Source organism: Eptesicus fuscus, chromosome 11, assembly GCF_027574615.1.
Source record: "Eptesicus fuscus isolate TK198812 chromosome 11, DD_ASM_mEF_20220401, whole genome shotgun sequence".
Lineage (NCBI taxonomy): Eukaryota > Metazoa > Chordata > Mammalia > Chiroptera > Vespertilionidae > Eptesicus > Eptesicus fuscus.
The window spans coordinates 53,513,972-53,529,702 of record NC_072483.1 but is presented as its reverse complement, the minus strand read 5'-3'; positions in this window follow the sequence as shown (position 1 = coordinate 53,529,702).

Below are 15,731 nucleotides of genomic sequence, written 5' to 3'. Positions count from 1 at the left end.
TCACATATTTTAAAAAATATTTTTTTAATTGATTTCAGAGAGGAATGGAGAGGGAGAGAGAGATAGAAACATCAATGATGAGAGAGAATCATCAATTGTCTGTCTCCTGTACACTCCCTACTGGGGATTGAGCCCACAACCCTGGCATGTGCCCTTGACCAGAATTGAACCGGGACCCTTCTGTCCACAGGCCAATGCTTTATCCACTAAGCAAAATCAGCCAGGTCCTTCCCTGTCCTCCCAGCAAATGGTCACATATCTTAAAAAATATAAAACAATTACAAAAACATGAAAACACTGAGACCAAATATATCTGTTAAGTCAATGAGTGTAAATGAACTAAACTCACTAATTAAAAGTACATTTCAATTGTATCACAAAGCAAATTCAGCACTGAATTCGAGAGATATACCTAAAACAAAAGTTTTATTTTATTCAATAGGAGTAAAAATAAAAGGATGGGCCAAAGTAAATTAACCAAATGCAAATTTTTTTTCAAAAAGCAGATATTGTGGTCTTATACCAGTCAAGATTAGATTCAGCCCAAAACCATCCAATAAAATAACATGGGCCCTTTATAATGCTCAAGGGTACAATTCACTAGAAAAATATGAATAATTTATATCTATTATCAAATAAAATAGCATTGACATTGATAAAGCAAAAATAGAAAGTGATGCAAAAAGAAATGGAAACACATCAGTGGTGGGAGATTAATCACTTCAGTCCACAACAGATCAAGAACACAAAAAGTAAGTAAAATTACAGCACACCTAAATAATACTATGAATAAGATAGTCCTTATTATTACAAAGGAGGATATATCTTAAAGTGTCCATAAAAATCTATAAAAATTGACCATGCATTAACCCATAAAGAAAAATCTCAACAAATGCCAAGGTGGATAACATTCTTTAATGACAATGCAGTAAGAGTAGAAATTAATAGCATAACCAGATTACACAAAGCTTCTACCATTACTACCCAGAAATTTGAAAAGCAGGAGCTCTCTGAACTTTTAGGTGATAAGTGAAATTCAAATTAAAATTGGAGACTATATAGGAAACAACAATAAAAACCTGTATCAGAACCAATGAGATATAGGTAAAGCAATGCATGGTAACTTTATAGCCATAAAATAATTCTGTTAACAAAAAGAAAAAAATACATGTATTAACAAGTTTAAAATAAACTACAAATTAATCTTAAGGAAAGAGAAGAAGAGAATTAAAAGAGATAAATCAGAAATTAATAATTTAAAAAATGTAAAAATAGTAAAACTAATAAATATATGCAAAAACTATTTTTAAGAAAAACAGTAACAATATAATATGAACTGTTAAGTAATCTTAAAAACATAGAGAAAGCACAAATATACAGAAGAAACAAAAAGGGAGAAATAATCACTTATACAGAGGAAATGAAAAGAATCATGAGACTACCATAGATAACATTATATCTGAAGATAAAGTTGAAAACAGGAATGCATAGATAAATGGACATTGGAAAAAAGTTATATCCCCTGTTTTAACAATAGGACTATCTTATTCATAATATATTTGGGTGTGCTATAACCAGGTAAATATAATTTGTCAAACAGAAACTCCAGAAGGACCAATTGCCTTCTGGTATAAATAGAAGAAATAAAGTCATGAAAAACCTAACTCTCTTTCTCCTTCTCTTGACAAAATGCATCAGGCCTAGTTTTCACAGAGAATTCATAGGGGAACAGATAAATCCAGGGGTATTTAAAGTGTCTCAGAGCATATTAAAAGTGGGAACCCCCCTAAATTATTTTAATGAAACCCATAGTTTTGGGTTTGTAATGAAACCCTAATCTCAGCTATTACTATGGGTGCAAAATTCCTGTAAAATAATTACAAGTAGATTTTAATAGCACAGAGGATTATAGTATATCAGATCAAGTAAGGCTTATTTTAAAAATGCAAAGATAATTCAATAGTATGAAATCCAAAATAGAGTAATTCATTACATTAGTATATCTAAGAAGAAAATAATAAAATAATTCCAATATATACATTTGGTAATGTTCAATATCAATTATTGGTTTAAAGAATAAACCTTTTAACAAAGTAGAAATAGAAGAAAATTTTCTTGACATAAGATATAATTACCTAAACCCTAAAGCTAGCATTATGCTAAATGGATAAAAACTAGAAGCATCTCATTAAAGTCAGGAACAAGTTAAGGATGTCCTAGAGGTTAATGTTGATCACTTTTTACTAGTAAACATTGTTTTAGAGGTACCAGCTAATGCAATTAGAAATAATGAGATAAGATGGGGTACAATGATCATAATTTGCAGATAACATGATTGTATATTTGGAAAATCCCCCCAAAAATCTTACAAGCAATAAAATAATACAATAAAATTGCTAGTTATAAAATTAATAGGTAGCATTGAACATATATATCACTGTCCTTAAGCCACTCAGAGTAGCAAAGAAGTGGAGTTATATGATTGTCATGGGCCAATGGGGCCCACACCTGCAGTAAGGAGTGCGGTAAATCCCACTCAACAGCATGGGGTGGTTTCCCCAAAAGAAATCTAGGTGCTGCTTAAAGGGAGAAAAAGAATGGGTTTTGGGTAGGCAATAACTAAATGGCCACTCAACCAAAGAAGAATTAGATATTTTTAGTTCCTAATATTAGTATCTGCTTTAATCTTCTCTCCTGAAATGAGACAATAACAAATAGAAAGTGGTTACTAAACAAAGGTTTTCAAAGAGAAGCTAACAAAGGTAGAATAGTGTTGGGTAGTTAAAATAAAGTAATGGTATCTCAAATTCTGATAAATCATAAAATGCTGTGTTAGTCCTTACATTTTTCTGCCTTCCCTCTCTCTCTCTCTCTTTTTTTTTTTTTCACACAAATTTATCCAGATGAGTTGTCCGAGAAGGTATTTAGGGCTTCTGACACATATTGTTACATAAGGAATGCTAAATATGTGTATGCTCAAATCTATGCATGATGTAACTTTTTTATGTGCATTATTTGGTTATTGTAGATTATTGGATCCCAAAGGCCTTACTCCTTAACCAGATACTCATAGATTTCCATTACTCTCATTCTTCTCAAATGGTTTTAAATATTTTTTAAAAGCCTAACTAAGCTATCTCTTATCTCTTTTATCCCAGATGGCTTTTACAATAGCAATGGTTGTATTGACTATGTATTCATGACTTTTAAATGCAAATTTTTCACAATTGCCTTTAGAAGTATATTTTGGAGAAGCATTTTTTTTAACAAGTTACTTTTGGGGCCATCTGAGATATATTGGGAATTGCTTCTTCAGAATGGATTATTCTTTGCTAGATTAAAATTCAATAACTGTTTAAGTTAGATAGAAAATAGAACTTTTATGATCCAAAACCAACTTAACTGAATGACACTAATACAACGGGGAGAGATGACAGGTGTATCATCTGTGTGTGGGAGAACTTGTGAGCAAGTTTTGATGGATTTCATTGTGACATCTCTCTCTAGGAAGTATCACTGGAGTTGGGATGGATATTAAAAGTTCTTTCTGCCATCCCCCAGCTTTATTGAAATATAATTGACATATAACATTGCCAAAGTACAATGTGATGATTTGATATGTTTCTATTGTGAAATGATGATCACAATAAGATTAGTTAATACATCCATCACCCTACCTAGTTTGCATGTGTGTTTATAAGACAGAGATAACTTTTAAGATTTATTCTCTTAGTAATTTCTAAATATATGATACAGTCTGTTAACTACAGTTACCATTTAAAAGTTCTATTAAGCATTTTTAAAGATTTAAGGATTAAAAGAAATCTTGCATTTATAATAATAATGGAGGAAAATGAAGTAAACATTGGTTCTGAAATACACTGTAATTGCTGCTTAAATTTTAATGACTCAAATTTTAAATTACAAATATATAAGCTTCATAAAAAACATGCTTTTGTATATTTATAATGTAGCTAATGCATATACCAATGTAATAAACTGAAAATAAAATTATTATAATACTGTTTCAAGTGCAAAATATAAAAATTATTGTACACCATCCTATCTAATAATAGACAAATATGCAAATTGACCATACCTCCGACACACCAACAAGCCACGCCCACAAGCCACACCCACCATCCAATCAGAGTGAGCATGCAAATTAACCCAAACCAAGATGGCTACAGCCACAGAGAGCAAGGTTTCCTAGGTAACAGAGGAAGCCAAGCTTTCCACCTGCCCTTGCCAGGCCTAAGCCTCCACTCAAGCTACAAAGTTTCAGTTATAGAAGGTAAACAAATTCAAACAAATGGCGGTGGAATGGAGCTTGAGAGAGCAGGCCAGGGTTGACGCCGGCAACAGGGGAAGCAAAGCTTTCTGAACACCCTGGCCGGGCCCACCCGCTTAAGGCAACAAAGTTTCAATTATAACCCCAACACAAATGGCTGTGGGCCTCGGAGGGAGCCCCAGGCTTGGCTCTGCTCCAGGCTACAAAGTTTCAATTGTAGAAGGAAAATAAATTCCAGATACCAGAGCCTCTGCTTGGGTTGCTACGGGGCGTGGCCGGCCTGCAAACCACCACAGGCCCCTCGCTCAGGCCGCCCCATGCCCCAAGGGAACCCCCCACCTGATCCGGGACGCCCTTCAGGGCAAACCAGCTGGCCCCCACCCCTGTATCAGGCCTCTATCCTATCTAATAAAAGAGTAATGTGCAGATTGATCATCACTGCAACACACAATATAGCTGCCCCATGTGGTCAAAGATCCTGCCCCCATGTGGACACAAGATGGCCACCACAAGATGGCCATCAGGAGAGGGCAGTTGGGAGGCACCCGGCCTGCAAGGGAGGGCAGTTGAGAAGGACCAGGCCTGCAAGGGAGGGAAGTTGGAGGTGATCAACCCTGCAGGAGAGGGGTGACCAGGCCGGCAGAGGAGGGAAGTTGGGGGCAAACAGGCTGGCAGCAGAGTGGTTAGGGGGTGATCAGGCTGGCAGGCAGAAGCGGTTAGGGGCAATCAGGAAGGCAGGCAGGCAAGCAGTTGGGAGCCAGCAGTTCTGGATTATGAGAGGGATGTCCGACTGCCCGTTTAGGCCCGATCCCGGGATCGGGCCTAAACGGGCAGTCGGACATCCCTTGAGGGGTCCCATATTGGTGAGGGTACAGGCTGGGCTGAGGGACAACCCCTCTCCGTGCACGAATTTCGTGCACCGGGCCTCTAGTAACATATAATGACTTAGACTCAGATTAAATAAAAATTTTATTTATTTTTTAAAAATATTTTTATTGATTTCAGATAGGAAGGAAGGGAGAGATAGAAACATCAATGCTGAGAGAGAATTATTGACCGCTGCCTCCTGCATGAGCCACACTGGAGATCAAGCCCGCAAACCCGGCATGTGCCCTGACTGGGAATGTGACCTCCTAGTTCATAGGTCAGCTGGGCTAAAATTTTTATTTTCAAATGATCTGTTTATTTTCAAAATACTGTTTCTTCTCACTTAACTCTCTCAAACACTACAGAACAAAGATAGATTTATAATTAAAAAATATATTTGGCTTAAATTAAAGTAAGGATATTTTTTTTCCTGAATCTTTTTTTAAATGGTTTAAAGTATTACATATAGTAGTACATATATCTCCTTTTTTTCCCCCATTGACCTTCCCCCAGCCTCCCCTACCCACCCCCGTGTCGCATGCCCTCATCCCACCCACCCCCGTGTCTTGTGTCCATGGTTGTGCTTATATGCAATCATACAAGTCCTTTGGTTGATCTCTTTTCCCTCCTCCCCAACACTCCCCAACCTTCCCGCTGTAATTTGACAGTCTGTTTGGTGCTTTACTGCCTCTGTATCTATATTTTTGTTCATCAGTTTATAATATTCTTTATTTTCCATAAATGAGTGAGATCATGTGGTATTTTTCTTTCATTGCCTGGCTTATTTCACTTAACATAATGCTCTCCAGGTCCATCCATGCTGCTGCAAATGGTAAGAATTCCTTCTTTTTTATAGCAGCGTAGTATTCCATTGTGTAGATGTACCATAGTTTTCTAATCCACTCATCTGCTGATGGGCATTTAGGTTGTTTCCAAATCTTAGCTATGGTGAATTGTGCTGCTATGAACATAGGGTTGCATATATCCTTTCTACTTGGTGTTTCTAGTTTCTTGGGATATATTCCTAGAAGTGGGATTACTGGGTCAAATGGGAGTTCCATTATTAGTTTTTTGAGGAAACTCCATACCTTTCTCCACAGTGGCTGCAACAGTCTGCATTCCCACCAGCAGTGCACGAGGGTTCCTTTTTCTCCGCATCCTCGCCAGCACTTGTCGTTTGTTGATGATAGCCATTCTGACAGGTGTGAGATGGTACCGCTTTAGCGTTTTGATTTGCATCTCTTGGATAATTAGTGACTTTGAGCATGTTTCATATGTCTCTTGGCCATCCTTCTGTCTTCTTTTGAAAAGATTCTATTTAGGTCCGTTGCCCATATTTTTATTGGATCATTTATCTTCCTTTTATTAAGTTGTATAAGTTGCCTGTAGATGTTGGAGATTAAACCTTTATCAGTGATAACATTTGCAAATATATTCTCCCATACAGTGGGCTTTCTTGTTGTTTTGTTGATGGTTTCTTTTGCTGTGAAAAAGCTTTTTATTTTGATGTAGTCCCATTTGTTTATTTTCTCTTTAGCTTCCATTGCCCTAGGGGCAGTATCGGTAAAGATATTGCTTCGGCATATGTCTGAGATTTCTTTGCCTGTGGATTCCTCTAGTATTTTTATGGTTTCCCATCTTATGTTTAAGTCCTGTATCCATTTTGAGTTTATTTTTGTGTATGGTGTAAGTTGGTCGTCTAGTTTCATTTTTCTGCATGTATCTGTCCAATTTTCCCAACACTATTTATTGAAGAGACTGACTTGACTCCATTGTATGTTCATGCCTCCTTTATCAAATATTAATTGAGCATAATGGTTTGGGTAGATATCTGGGTTCTCTATTCTATTCCATTGGTCTATATGTCTGTTCTTGTGCCAGTACCAGGCTGTTTTGAGAACAGTGGCTTTGTAATACAGCTTGAAATCTGGTATTGAGATCCCACCTACTTTGTTGTTCTTTCTCAGGATTGCTGTGGCTATTCGGGGTCTTTTTTTATTCCATATGAATTTTTGGACAGTTCTTTCTAGGTCTGTGAAATATGCCGTTGGTATTTTAATGGGAAGTGCGTTGAATCTATATATTGCTTTGGGTAGTATAGACATTTTAATGATGTTGATTCTACCAATCCATGAACATGGTATGTTCTTCCATCTGTTTACGTCTTCCTCTATCTCTTTTTTCAGTGTCCTGTAGTTTTCCACATATAGGTCTTTTACCTTCTTAGTTAAGTTTATTCCTAGGTATCTTAATTTTTTTGGTGCGATGGTAAATGGGATTGCTTTTTTAGTCTCTCTTTCTGTAAGTTCACTATTGGTGTATAGAAATGCCATAGATTTCTTGGCGTTAATTTTGTATCCTGCTACATTGCCGAATTCATTTATTAAGTCTAATAGTTTTTTTATGAAGTTTTTCTGTTTTTTTTTATGTACAATATCATGTCATCTGCAAATAAGAACAGCTTTACTTCTTCTTTTCCAATTTGGATGCCTTTTACTTCTTCTTCTTGTCTAATTGCAATGACTAATACTTCTAGTACTATGTCAAACAGGAGTAGTGAGAGTGGGCATCCCTGTCTTGTTCCTGTTCTTAGGGGAAATGGTTTTAGTTTTTGCCCATTGAGTATGATGTTGGCTGTGAGTTTATCATATATGGCTTTTATTATGTTGAAGTATGATCCTTCTATTCCCACCTTGCTGAGAGATTTATCAGGAAAGGATGTTGGATTTTGTCAAATGCTTTTCTGCATCAATTGATATGACTATGTAGTTTTTTATCTCTCAATTTATGTGATGTATCACATTTATTGATTTGCGGATATTGTACCATCCTTGCATCCCTAGGATAAATCCTACTTGGTCATGGTGTATGATCTTTCTGATGTACTGCTGGATCCGATTTGCTAGAATTTTGTTGAGGATTTTAGCATCTATGTTCATGAGGGATATTGGCCTGTAATAATCTGGTTTTGGTATTAGGGTGATGCTGGCTTTATAGAAGGAGCTTGGAATTGTTCCTTCCTCTTGAATTTTTTGGAATAGTCTGAGGAGGATAAGTTTTAGTTCTTCCTTGAATGTTTGGTAAAACTCCCCTGTGAAGCTGCCTGGCCCCAGGCTTTTGTTTGCTGGAAGCTTTTTGATGACTGCTTCCTTTTCTTCCATAGTTATTGGCCTATTGAGCTGTTTAGATTCTTCCTGATTGAGTTTTGGAAGGTTGTATTTTTCTAGGAATAGGTCCATTTCCTCCAGGTTGTCCATTTTGTTGGAATAGAGTTGTTCATGGTATTTTGAAACAATCCTTTGTATTTCAGTGGGGTCTGTTGTTATTTCTCCTCTTTCATTTCTGATTTTGTTTATTTGGGTCTTCTCTCTTTGCTTCTTGGTGAGCCTGGCTAGAGGTTCATCAATCTTGTTTATCCTTTCAAAGAACCAGCTCTTGGTTTTGTTGATCTTTTTTTTTTTTTGGTCTCTATGTTGTTTATCTCCGCTCTGATCTTTATTATTTCTTTCCTTCTGCTTACACTGGGCTTTTCTTGTTGCTCTCTCTCTAACTCTTTGAATTGTAGGGTTAGGTAATTTATTACCATTGTTTCTTGTTTTTTGCAGTAGGCTTGTAGAGCTATGAACTTCCCTCCCAAGACTGCTTTTGCTATGTCTCATAGATTTTGGATTGTTGTGTTTTCATTGTCGTTTGTTGCCATGAGGTTTTTTATTTCTTCTTTGATCTCTCTGGTAACCTAGTCATGGGTCAATAGCATGCTATTTAGTCTCCATGTGTTTGATTTTTTTGGATTGTTTTTATTGTAGTTGATTTCCAATTTTATGCCACTGTGATCTGAGAAGATACTTGATATGATTTCTATCTTCTTGAATTTGAAGAGACTTTGCCTGTGACCCAATATATGGTCTATCTTTGAAAATGACCCATGTGCACTTGAGAAGAATGTATATTCTGTGGCTTTGGGGTGAAATGTTCTGAAGATGTCAATTAATTCCATCTGGTCTAGTGAGTCATTTAGGATTGATGTTTCTTTGCTGATTTTTTGTTTAGAGGATTTGTCCAATGGTGATAGTGGGGATTAAAGTCTCCTACTATGATTGTATTGCTGTCAATCTCTCCCTTGATATCCTCCAGGAGTTTTTTTTTTTATGTATTTGGGTGCTCCTGTATTGGGTGCATATATGTTTACCAGAGTTATTTCTTCTTGTTGAATTGCTCCCTTTAGTATTATGAAGTGGCCTTCCTTATGTCTTTTTATGACCTTCACTTTGAGATATAATTTGTCAGATAGAAGTATTGCTACCCCAGCTTTTTATTTTCATTTCCATTCGCCTAAAAAACCTTTTTCCATCCCTTTACCCTCATTCTGTGTGCGTCTTTTTAAAAATATATATATTTTATTAATTTTTTTACAGAGAGGAAGGGAGAGGGATAGAGTTAGAAACATTGATGAGAGAGAAACATCAATCAGCTGCCTCCTGCACACTCCCTACTGGGTATGTGCCTGCAACCAAGGTATTTGCCCTTGACTGGAATCAAACCAGGGACCCTTGAGTCCACAGGCCAACACTCTAGCCACTGAGCCAAACCGGTTAGGGGACATCTTTTTTTCTGAGGTGGATTTCTTGTAGACAGCAGATATATGGGTCATGTTTTCTTATCCAATCTGTTACCCTATGTCTTTTGATTGGGGCATTTAATCCATTTACATTTAAAGTTATTATTGACAGGTACTTGTTTGTTGCCATTTTTATTCTTTATCCATGTTCCTTTTTCGCTTCCTATTTCTTTTTTTTACAGCAGACCCTTTAGCATTCCTTGCATTACTGGTTTGGTGATAGTAAACTCTCTTAGTCCTTTTTTGTCTGTGAAGCTTCTGATTTCACCTTCAATTTTGATTGATAGCCTTGCTGGGTACAGTATTCTTGGGTTCAGACCCTTCCTTTGCATGACTTTGTATATTTCATTCCATTCCCTTCTGACCTGATGTGTTTTTGTTGAGAAATCAGTCACTAGTCTGATGGGGGATCCTTTGTAGGTAACTTTCTTTCTCTCTCTGGCCACTTTTAAGATTCTTACTTTGTCATTGGTGTTTGCCAATTTAATTATAATGTGCCTTGGCATCGGTCTTTTGGGGTTCATTTTGCTTGGGACTCTGTGAGCTTCTTGGGTTTGTGTGGGTTTTTTCTTCCTTATATCAGGGAAGTTTTCTATCATTATTTCTTCAAACAGGTTTTCTATTCCTTGCTCAGTTTCCTCTCCCTCTGGCACCATTATGCAGATGTTGTTTTGTTTCGTGTTGTCCCAAAGTTCCCTGAGGCTCTCCTCCTGCTTTTTAATTTTTTTTTCTAGAAGCTGATCTACTTGGGTATTTTTTTCCTAACTTGTCTTCTAGCTCACTGATGTGGTCCTCTGCTTCTTCTAGTCTATTCTTGATGCTTTCTGTTGAGTTCTTTACAGCAGCGATGTCATTTTTCATTTCTTCTAGATTCTTCTTCATTTCCTCTTGGTTCTTACACATATTGTCAAATTTGTCTTCCATTCTTTTCATCCACCTTATGACCATTTCTCTGAATTCTTTCTCTGACAGGTTGCTTGCCTCCATTTCGTTTACTTCCTTTTCTGGTGATGCCTGCTTTTCTTTCATATGCAGGCTGTTTCTTTGTCTCCCCATGATCTCTCTTCTCTGGGTGTCTGGTTATGTAGTTCTCTCTCTCCTTATCCCAGCCGAAAACTGACCTTTCCGTGAGGGAGTGTAGAGCTCCTCTGAATCCGCGTGCTTGTGCCACTTGGGGATCGGTGTTCTCGTGTTCGCAGCTGTTCAGTGGATGCCGTAGTTGTAGATTCCCTGGGCTTTTCAGGCTTCTGATAACATCCACTTTCCCCTTAAAGATGGCATGGTCTCCGTGTCCGAGCTGGTTGCTCCAGAAGTGAACCCAGCAGCAGTGGGGGTTACCCGGTCAGGGGAGCCTCATCCAGCAGTCCCCCACAGTCTCCTGGAGTATAGCTATCCCTGAACTCACCAACAAATACTCCCCGTGCGACCACACACTCTTCCTTTTTTTTCTCACTTGCACACTATCTTGCAGTCTGCCTTCCAGTCAGCAGCTATCTTCTTCCCCCCCACTCCTGAAAAGTAAGGATATTTTAAAATAATTAATTATTTTTTAATAGTTGATGCACTTTATATTATCCAAAATGTAAAAAAGAATATAGAGTAAAAAGGAAATTTCTTTCTTTTTCCTGCTGCCAAGTGTCTAGCTCCCCTCACCAGAGGAACCCGGGTATCAGTTTCTTGTGTCTTTCAAGAGTTTTTCAATATGCAAAGAAGCTAATATATGAGTAGAAACTACATATAACTACATACATGTTCTATACTAAAGTTTTTTTTAATTGAAGAATACTTCTTGGACAATATTCCATATTAATGCCTATAGAAATACTGTATTCCTTGTTTATATTTGCATAGTATTCCATTGAATGTTTTTACCATATTTTATTTAATCATTTCCTGTGTTAGTCAGGGTTCTCCACAGAAACAGAACCAATAGGGTGGGTATATATATTCAGAAATAGATTTATTTTAAGGAGGCTCACATAATTATGGAGTTATAGAGGCTGGCAAATTCAACATCTGCAGGGTTGCCTGGAAGGCTAGAGACCCATGGAAGAACTGATGCTGTAGTTTAAGTTCAAAGGCTCTCAGGCTGGAGACTAGGGAAGAGCCAATGTTTGCACTGACTCCAAAAGCCATCAGAGGTTAGTCTTTGTTCTATACAGGTCTTCAATTACTCACAGTCCACTGATTTAATGTTAACCTCAACCAAAAACACCCTCAGGGAAACATTCATAATAATGTTTGACCAAATATCTGGGCACTGTGGCCCAGCCAAGTTGACATATAAAATGAATTACCACAGTTCCATATAGTTTGTTTACAATATTTGGCTAATATAATGTGTATCTTAACACATAAATCATTTCACAGACATGCAAGTATATCTATAAAATAAATTCCTAGAAATGAAATTGCTAGGTCTGTGGGTGCATGCTTTTAAAATTTTGATAAATATTGCCAAATTGTCTTCTAAAGTGTCTGTACTAATTTATACTCATAGAAGGTGATAGTGTCAATTTCCCCAATTGTTTCCAACATAGTGATCTTGGAACTTTTTTATTTTTGCTATTTGGCTAGCTTTAATATTAATTGGGTAAATAGTGAGAAGGCATTCTATGCATCTTAGTAAGAATGATATTCCTCATCATGTACACAGATTCAGGGTGCTCATGGCAGTGTTACCACAATAATGATGGAATGGAATGCAAATGCAATTTATTTTAGCACTAGAGGCCCGGTGCACGAAATTTGTGCACGGGGGGGGGTGTCCCTCAGCCCAGCCTGCACCCTCTCCAATCTGGGACCCCTTGAGGGATGTCTGACTGCCCGTTTAGGCCTGATCCCATAAACGGGCAGTCGGACATCCCTCTCACAATCCAGGACTGCTGGCTCCCAACTGCTCGCCTGCCTGCCAGGCTGATCACCCCCTAACCACTCCCATGCCAGCCTGATTGATGTCTAACTTCTCCCCTGCCAGCCTGTTTGCCCCCAACTTCCCTCCTCTGCCGGCCTGGTCACACCTAACTGCCCTCCCCTGCAGGGTTGATCGCCTCCAACTACCCTCCCTTGAAGGCCTGGTCCCTCTCAACTGCCCTCCCTTGCAGGCCTAGTGCCTCCCAACTGCCCTCCCCTGATGGCCATCTTGTGGTGGCCATCTTGTGTCCACGTGGGGGCAGGATCTTTGACCACATGGGAGCAACTATATTGTGTGTTGGAGTGATGGTCAATCTGCATATTACTCTTTTATTAGATAGGATAGAGGCCTGGTGCATGGGTGGGGGCCAGCTGGTTTGCCCTGAAGGGTGTCCCGGATAAGGGTGGGGGTTCCCTTGGGGTGTGGGGCGGCCTGGGTGAAGGGCCTGTGGTGGTTTGCAGGCCGGCCACTCCCCCCAGCGACCCAAGCGGAGGCCCTGGTATCTGGAATTTATTTACCTTCTACAACTGAAACTTTGTATCCTGGAGCGGAGCCAAGCCTCCTGCTCGCTTGGTGGCCGGCAGCCATTTCTGTTTGGATTTGTTTACCTTCTATAATTGAAACTTTGTAGCCTTGAGTGGAGGCTTAGGCCAGCCAGGGCAAAGGAAAGCTTGGCTTCTTCTATTGCCTTGGAAACCCAAGCCTCCCTCCTAATTTCTCCGTGGCTGTAGCCATCTTGGTTGGGTTAATTTGCATACTCGCTCTGATTGGCTGGTGGGCGTGGCTTGTGGGTGTAGCGGAGTTAGGGTCAATTTGCATATTACTCTTTTATTAGGTATGATAAGCATTAATGCTAAGAGGTTAGAAATAACCTTCATCCTATATTTATTACTAAGAGTCTGATAGGGGCACTTAAATTTTTCAGTTATACTTACTTGAGGAGTATTTATAAATCTGGATATTTAGTAAAGTTCTCAGGATTTATGCCCTGTTTTTTGTTGTAGAAGGGAAGGAGGAGAGGGAGAGAAAGAGAGAGAGAAACATTGATATGAGAGGCACATAGATTGGTTGCCTCCCACATGCACCCCTACTGGTGCTGGGGAACCTGCAACCCAGGTAGGTGCCCTTGACTGGAATCGAACCCAAGATCCTTTGGTGCTTGGGGCCATGCTCTAACTACTGAGCAAAACCAGTAGGGCTGCCCTGTTTTAACATCAAAGATCCAAGATTAAAATTGAAGGAGGGTACAGGTTTGATAGGCATTTGGAAAGTAAATAATTAGATTTGGAGATGATGGGGGAAGGAATAGTGATTGAATGCCCTCCATTCTCTCACCTTTCTGGCTTTGAAGACTGGTAAAGATCCAACCAATGAGGGAGTCAATTCAAATAAAGACCAAGTTGCAGACAGATATAGATTCCTCATATTATCCTGTTAGTAGTTACAGAAATGTGGTGTCTTCTGGCATTCTGATCCTCTAGAATCCCATTTCCTCCTACTGGGCCTATTCAAGTGATATTTGACCCACAATGAAAGTAAAAACAAAAAAAGTTAAGATCTTCCTTTCTTCCTTCTCTCCCCACTTTTCTTCCTTTCCTCCCCCATCATCTTTTTCCTTATTTTGTTCTTTTATTCTTCCTTTTATTCAACACACATTTCCTGAGCCAGGAGATGTGTTAGGTCCTGATCATAGTGAGATGAATAAGATGCAAAGTCATAGTTCTCTAAGGAACTGACAGTTGCAAAAGGAAAAGTGCAAATCGATCATTTCTCAGCTCCTTTCGTTTTCATTTCTAGCTTTGTTGTAGCTGCTAAAATATTTTGTTTTATAAGCTTATAATTTGAAATATAGATTTATAAATCATTACACAATGAACACATTTTCAACAAGTGCTCAGAGCTGCCTACCCTATCACTCAACAACTCTTTTATTACAGATTATTTTAGACATTTCATCCCAGTTTCACTAGAAAGAGGTCTGATCAGTGGTTAACAAGACATCGTAAGCAAAGCATACACAGTTATAAAATTGATGATTTCGCCGAAACCGGTTTGGCTCAGTGGATAGAGCGTCGGCCTGCGGACTGAAAGGTCCCAGGTTCGATTCCGGTCAAGGGCATGTACCTTGGTTGCGGGCACATCCCCAGTAGGCGGTGTGCAAGAGGCAGCTGATTGATGTTTCTCTATCATTGATGTTTCTAACTCTCTATCCCTCTCTCTTCCTCTCTGTAAAAAATCAATAAAATATATTAAAAAAAAAAAATTGATGATTTCAATGATCATGTATAATGTATTAATAATTAAATAAATAAATAATGTTGACTACTGTACTGTTTTCCCCTTTAAATGAGAGACATCCTTTATTTGGGAAAGCATTACCATATTGTTATATTATCCTGCATTTTAATACATTGTTTACCTAAAAATCTCATGCTAATTTTGCCTAATATTTAGGGATGATGCAATTCTTAATAATACTGTAACCAAAGTGATCTGGAACAGACGGGGACATCAAGACAGTCCGAGCTTACTCTCCTATTCCATTAGGGGCACTTTGTGAGACATTGGAGTAGATTTTTTTCTGCAGCTCTTCATCTAGCAGTTAATTTAGATTAAGCATTATCACTGTTTTATGGCTTTTGAAGGTCTACGGTCTCAGAATCAGGGTTTAAATATTTTCATATATTTTAAAAGAAAGAATGTTAAAGAAGTTTATTTCTGATACATAGAAGAATATTAAGAATATTAACACTTTTAAAAATTATTTTAGTGGTGTAGAAGATAATGGAAATTTCCTTGTCATAAAATTAAATTTGGTTTCATTCTCTTTTAAGGAAGTAAAACATATTATATTAATATATTACTTTTAAATGAAGTTTTATATGGCAATAGAAATAGATGAATCACCATTTCACTTAGCAATCCTATATAATAAAGAGGTAATATGCAAATTGACCATCACTCCAACACACAAGATGGCTGCCTCCATGTGGTCAAAGATGACCGCCCCCATGTGGACACAAGATGGCTACCACAAGATG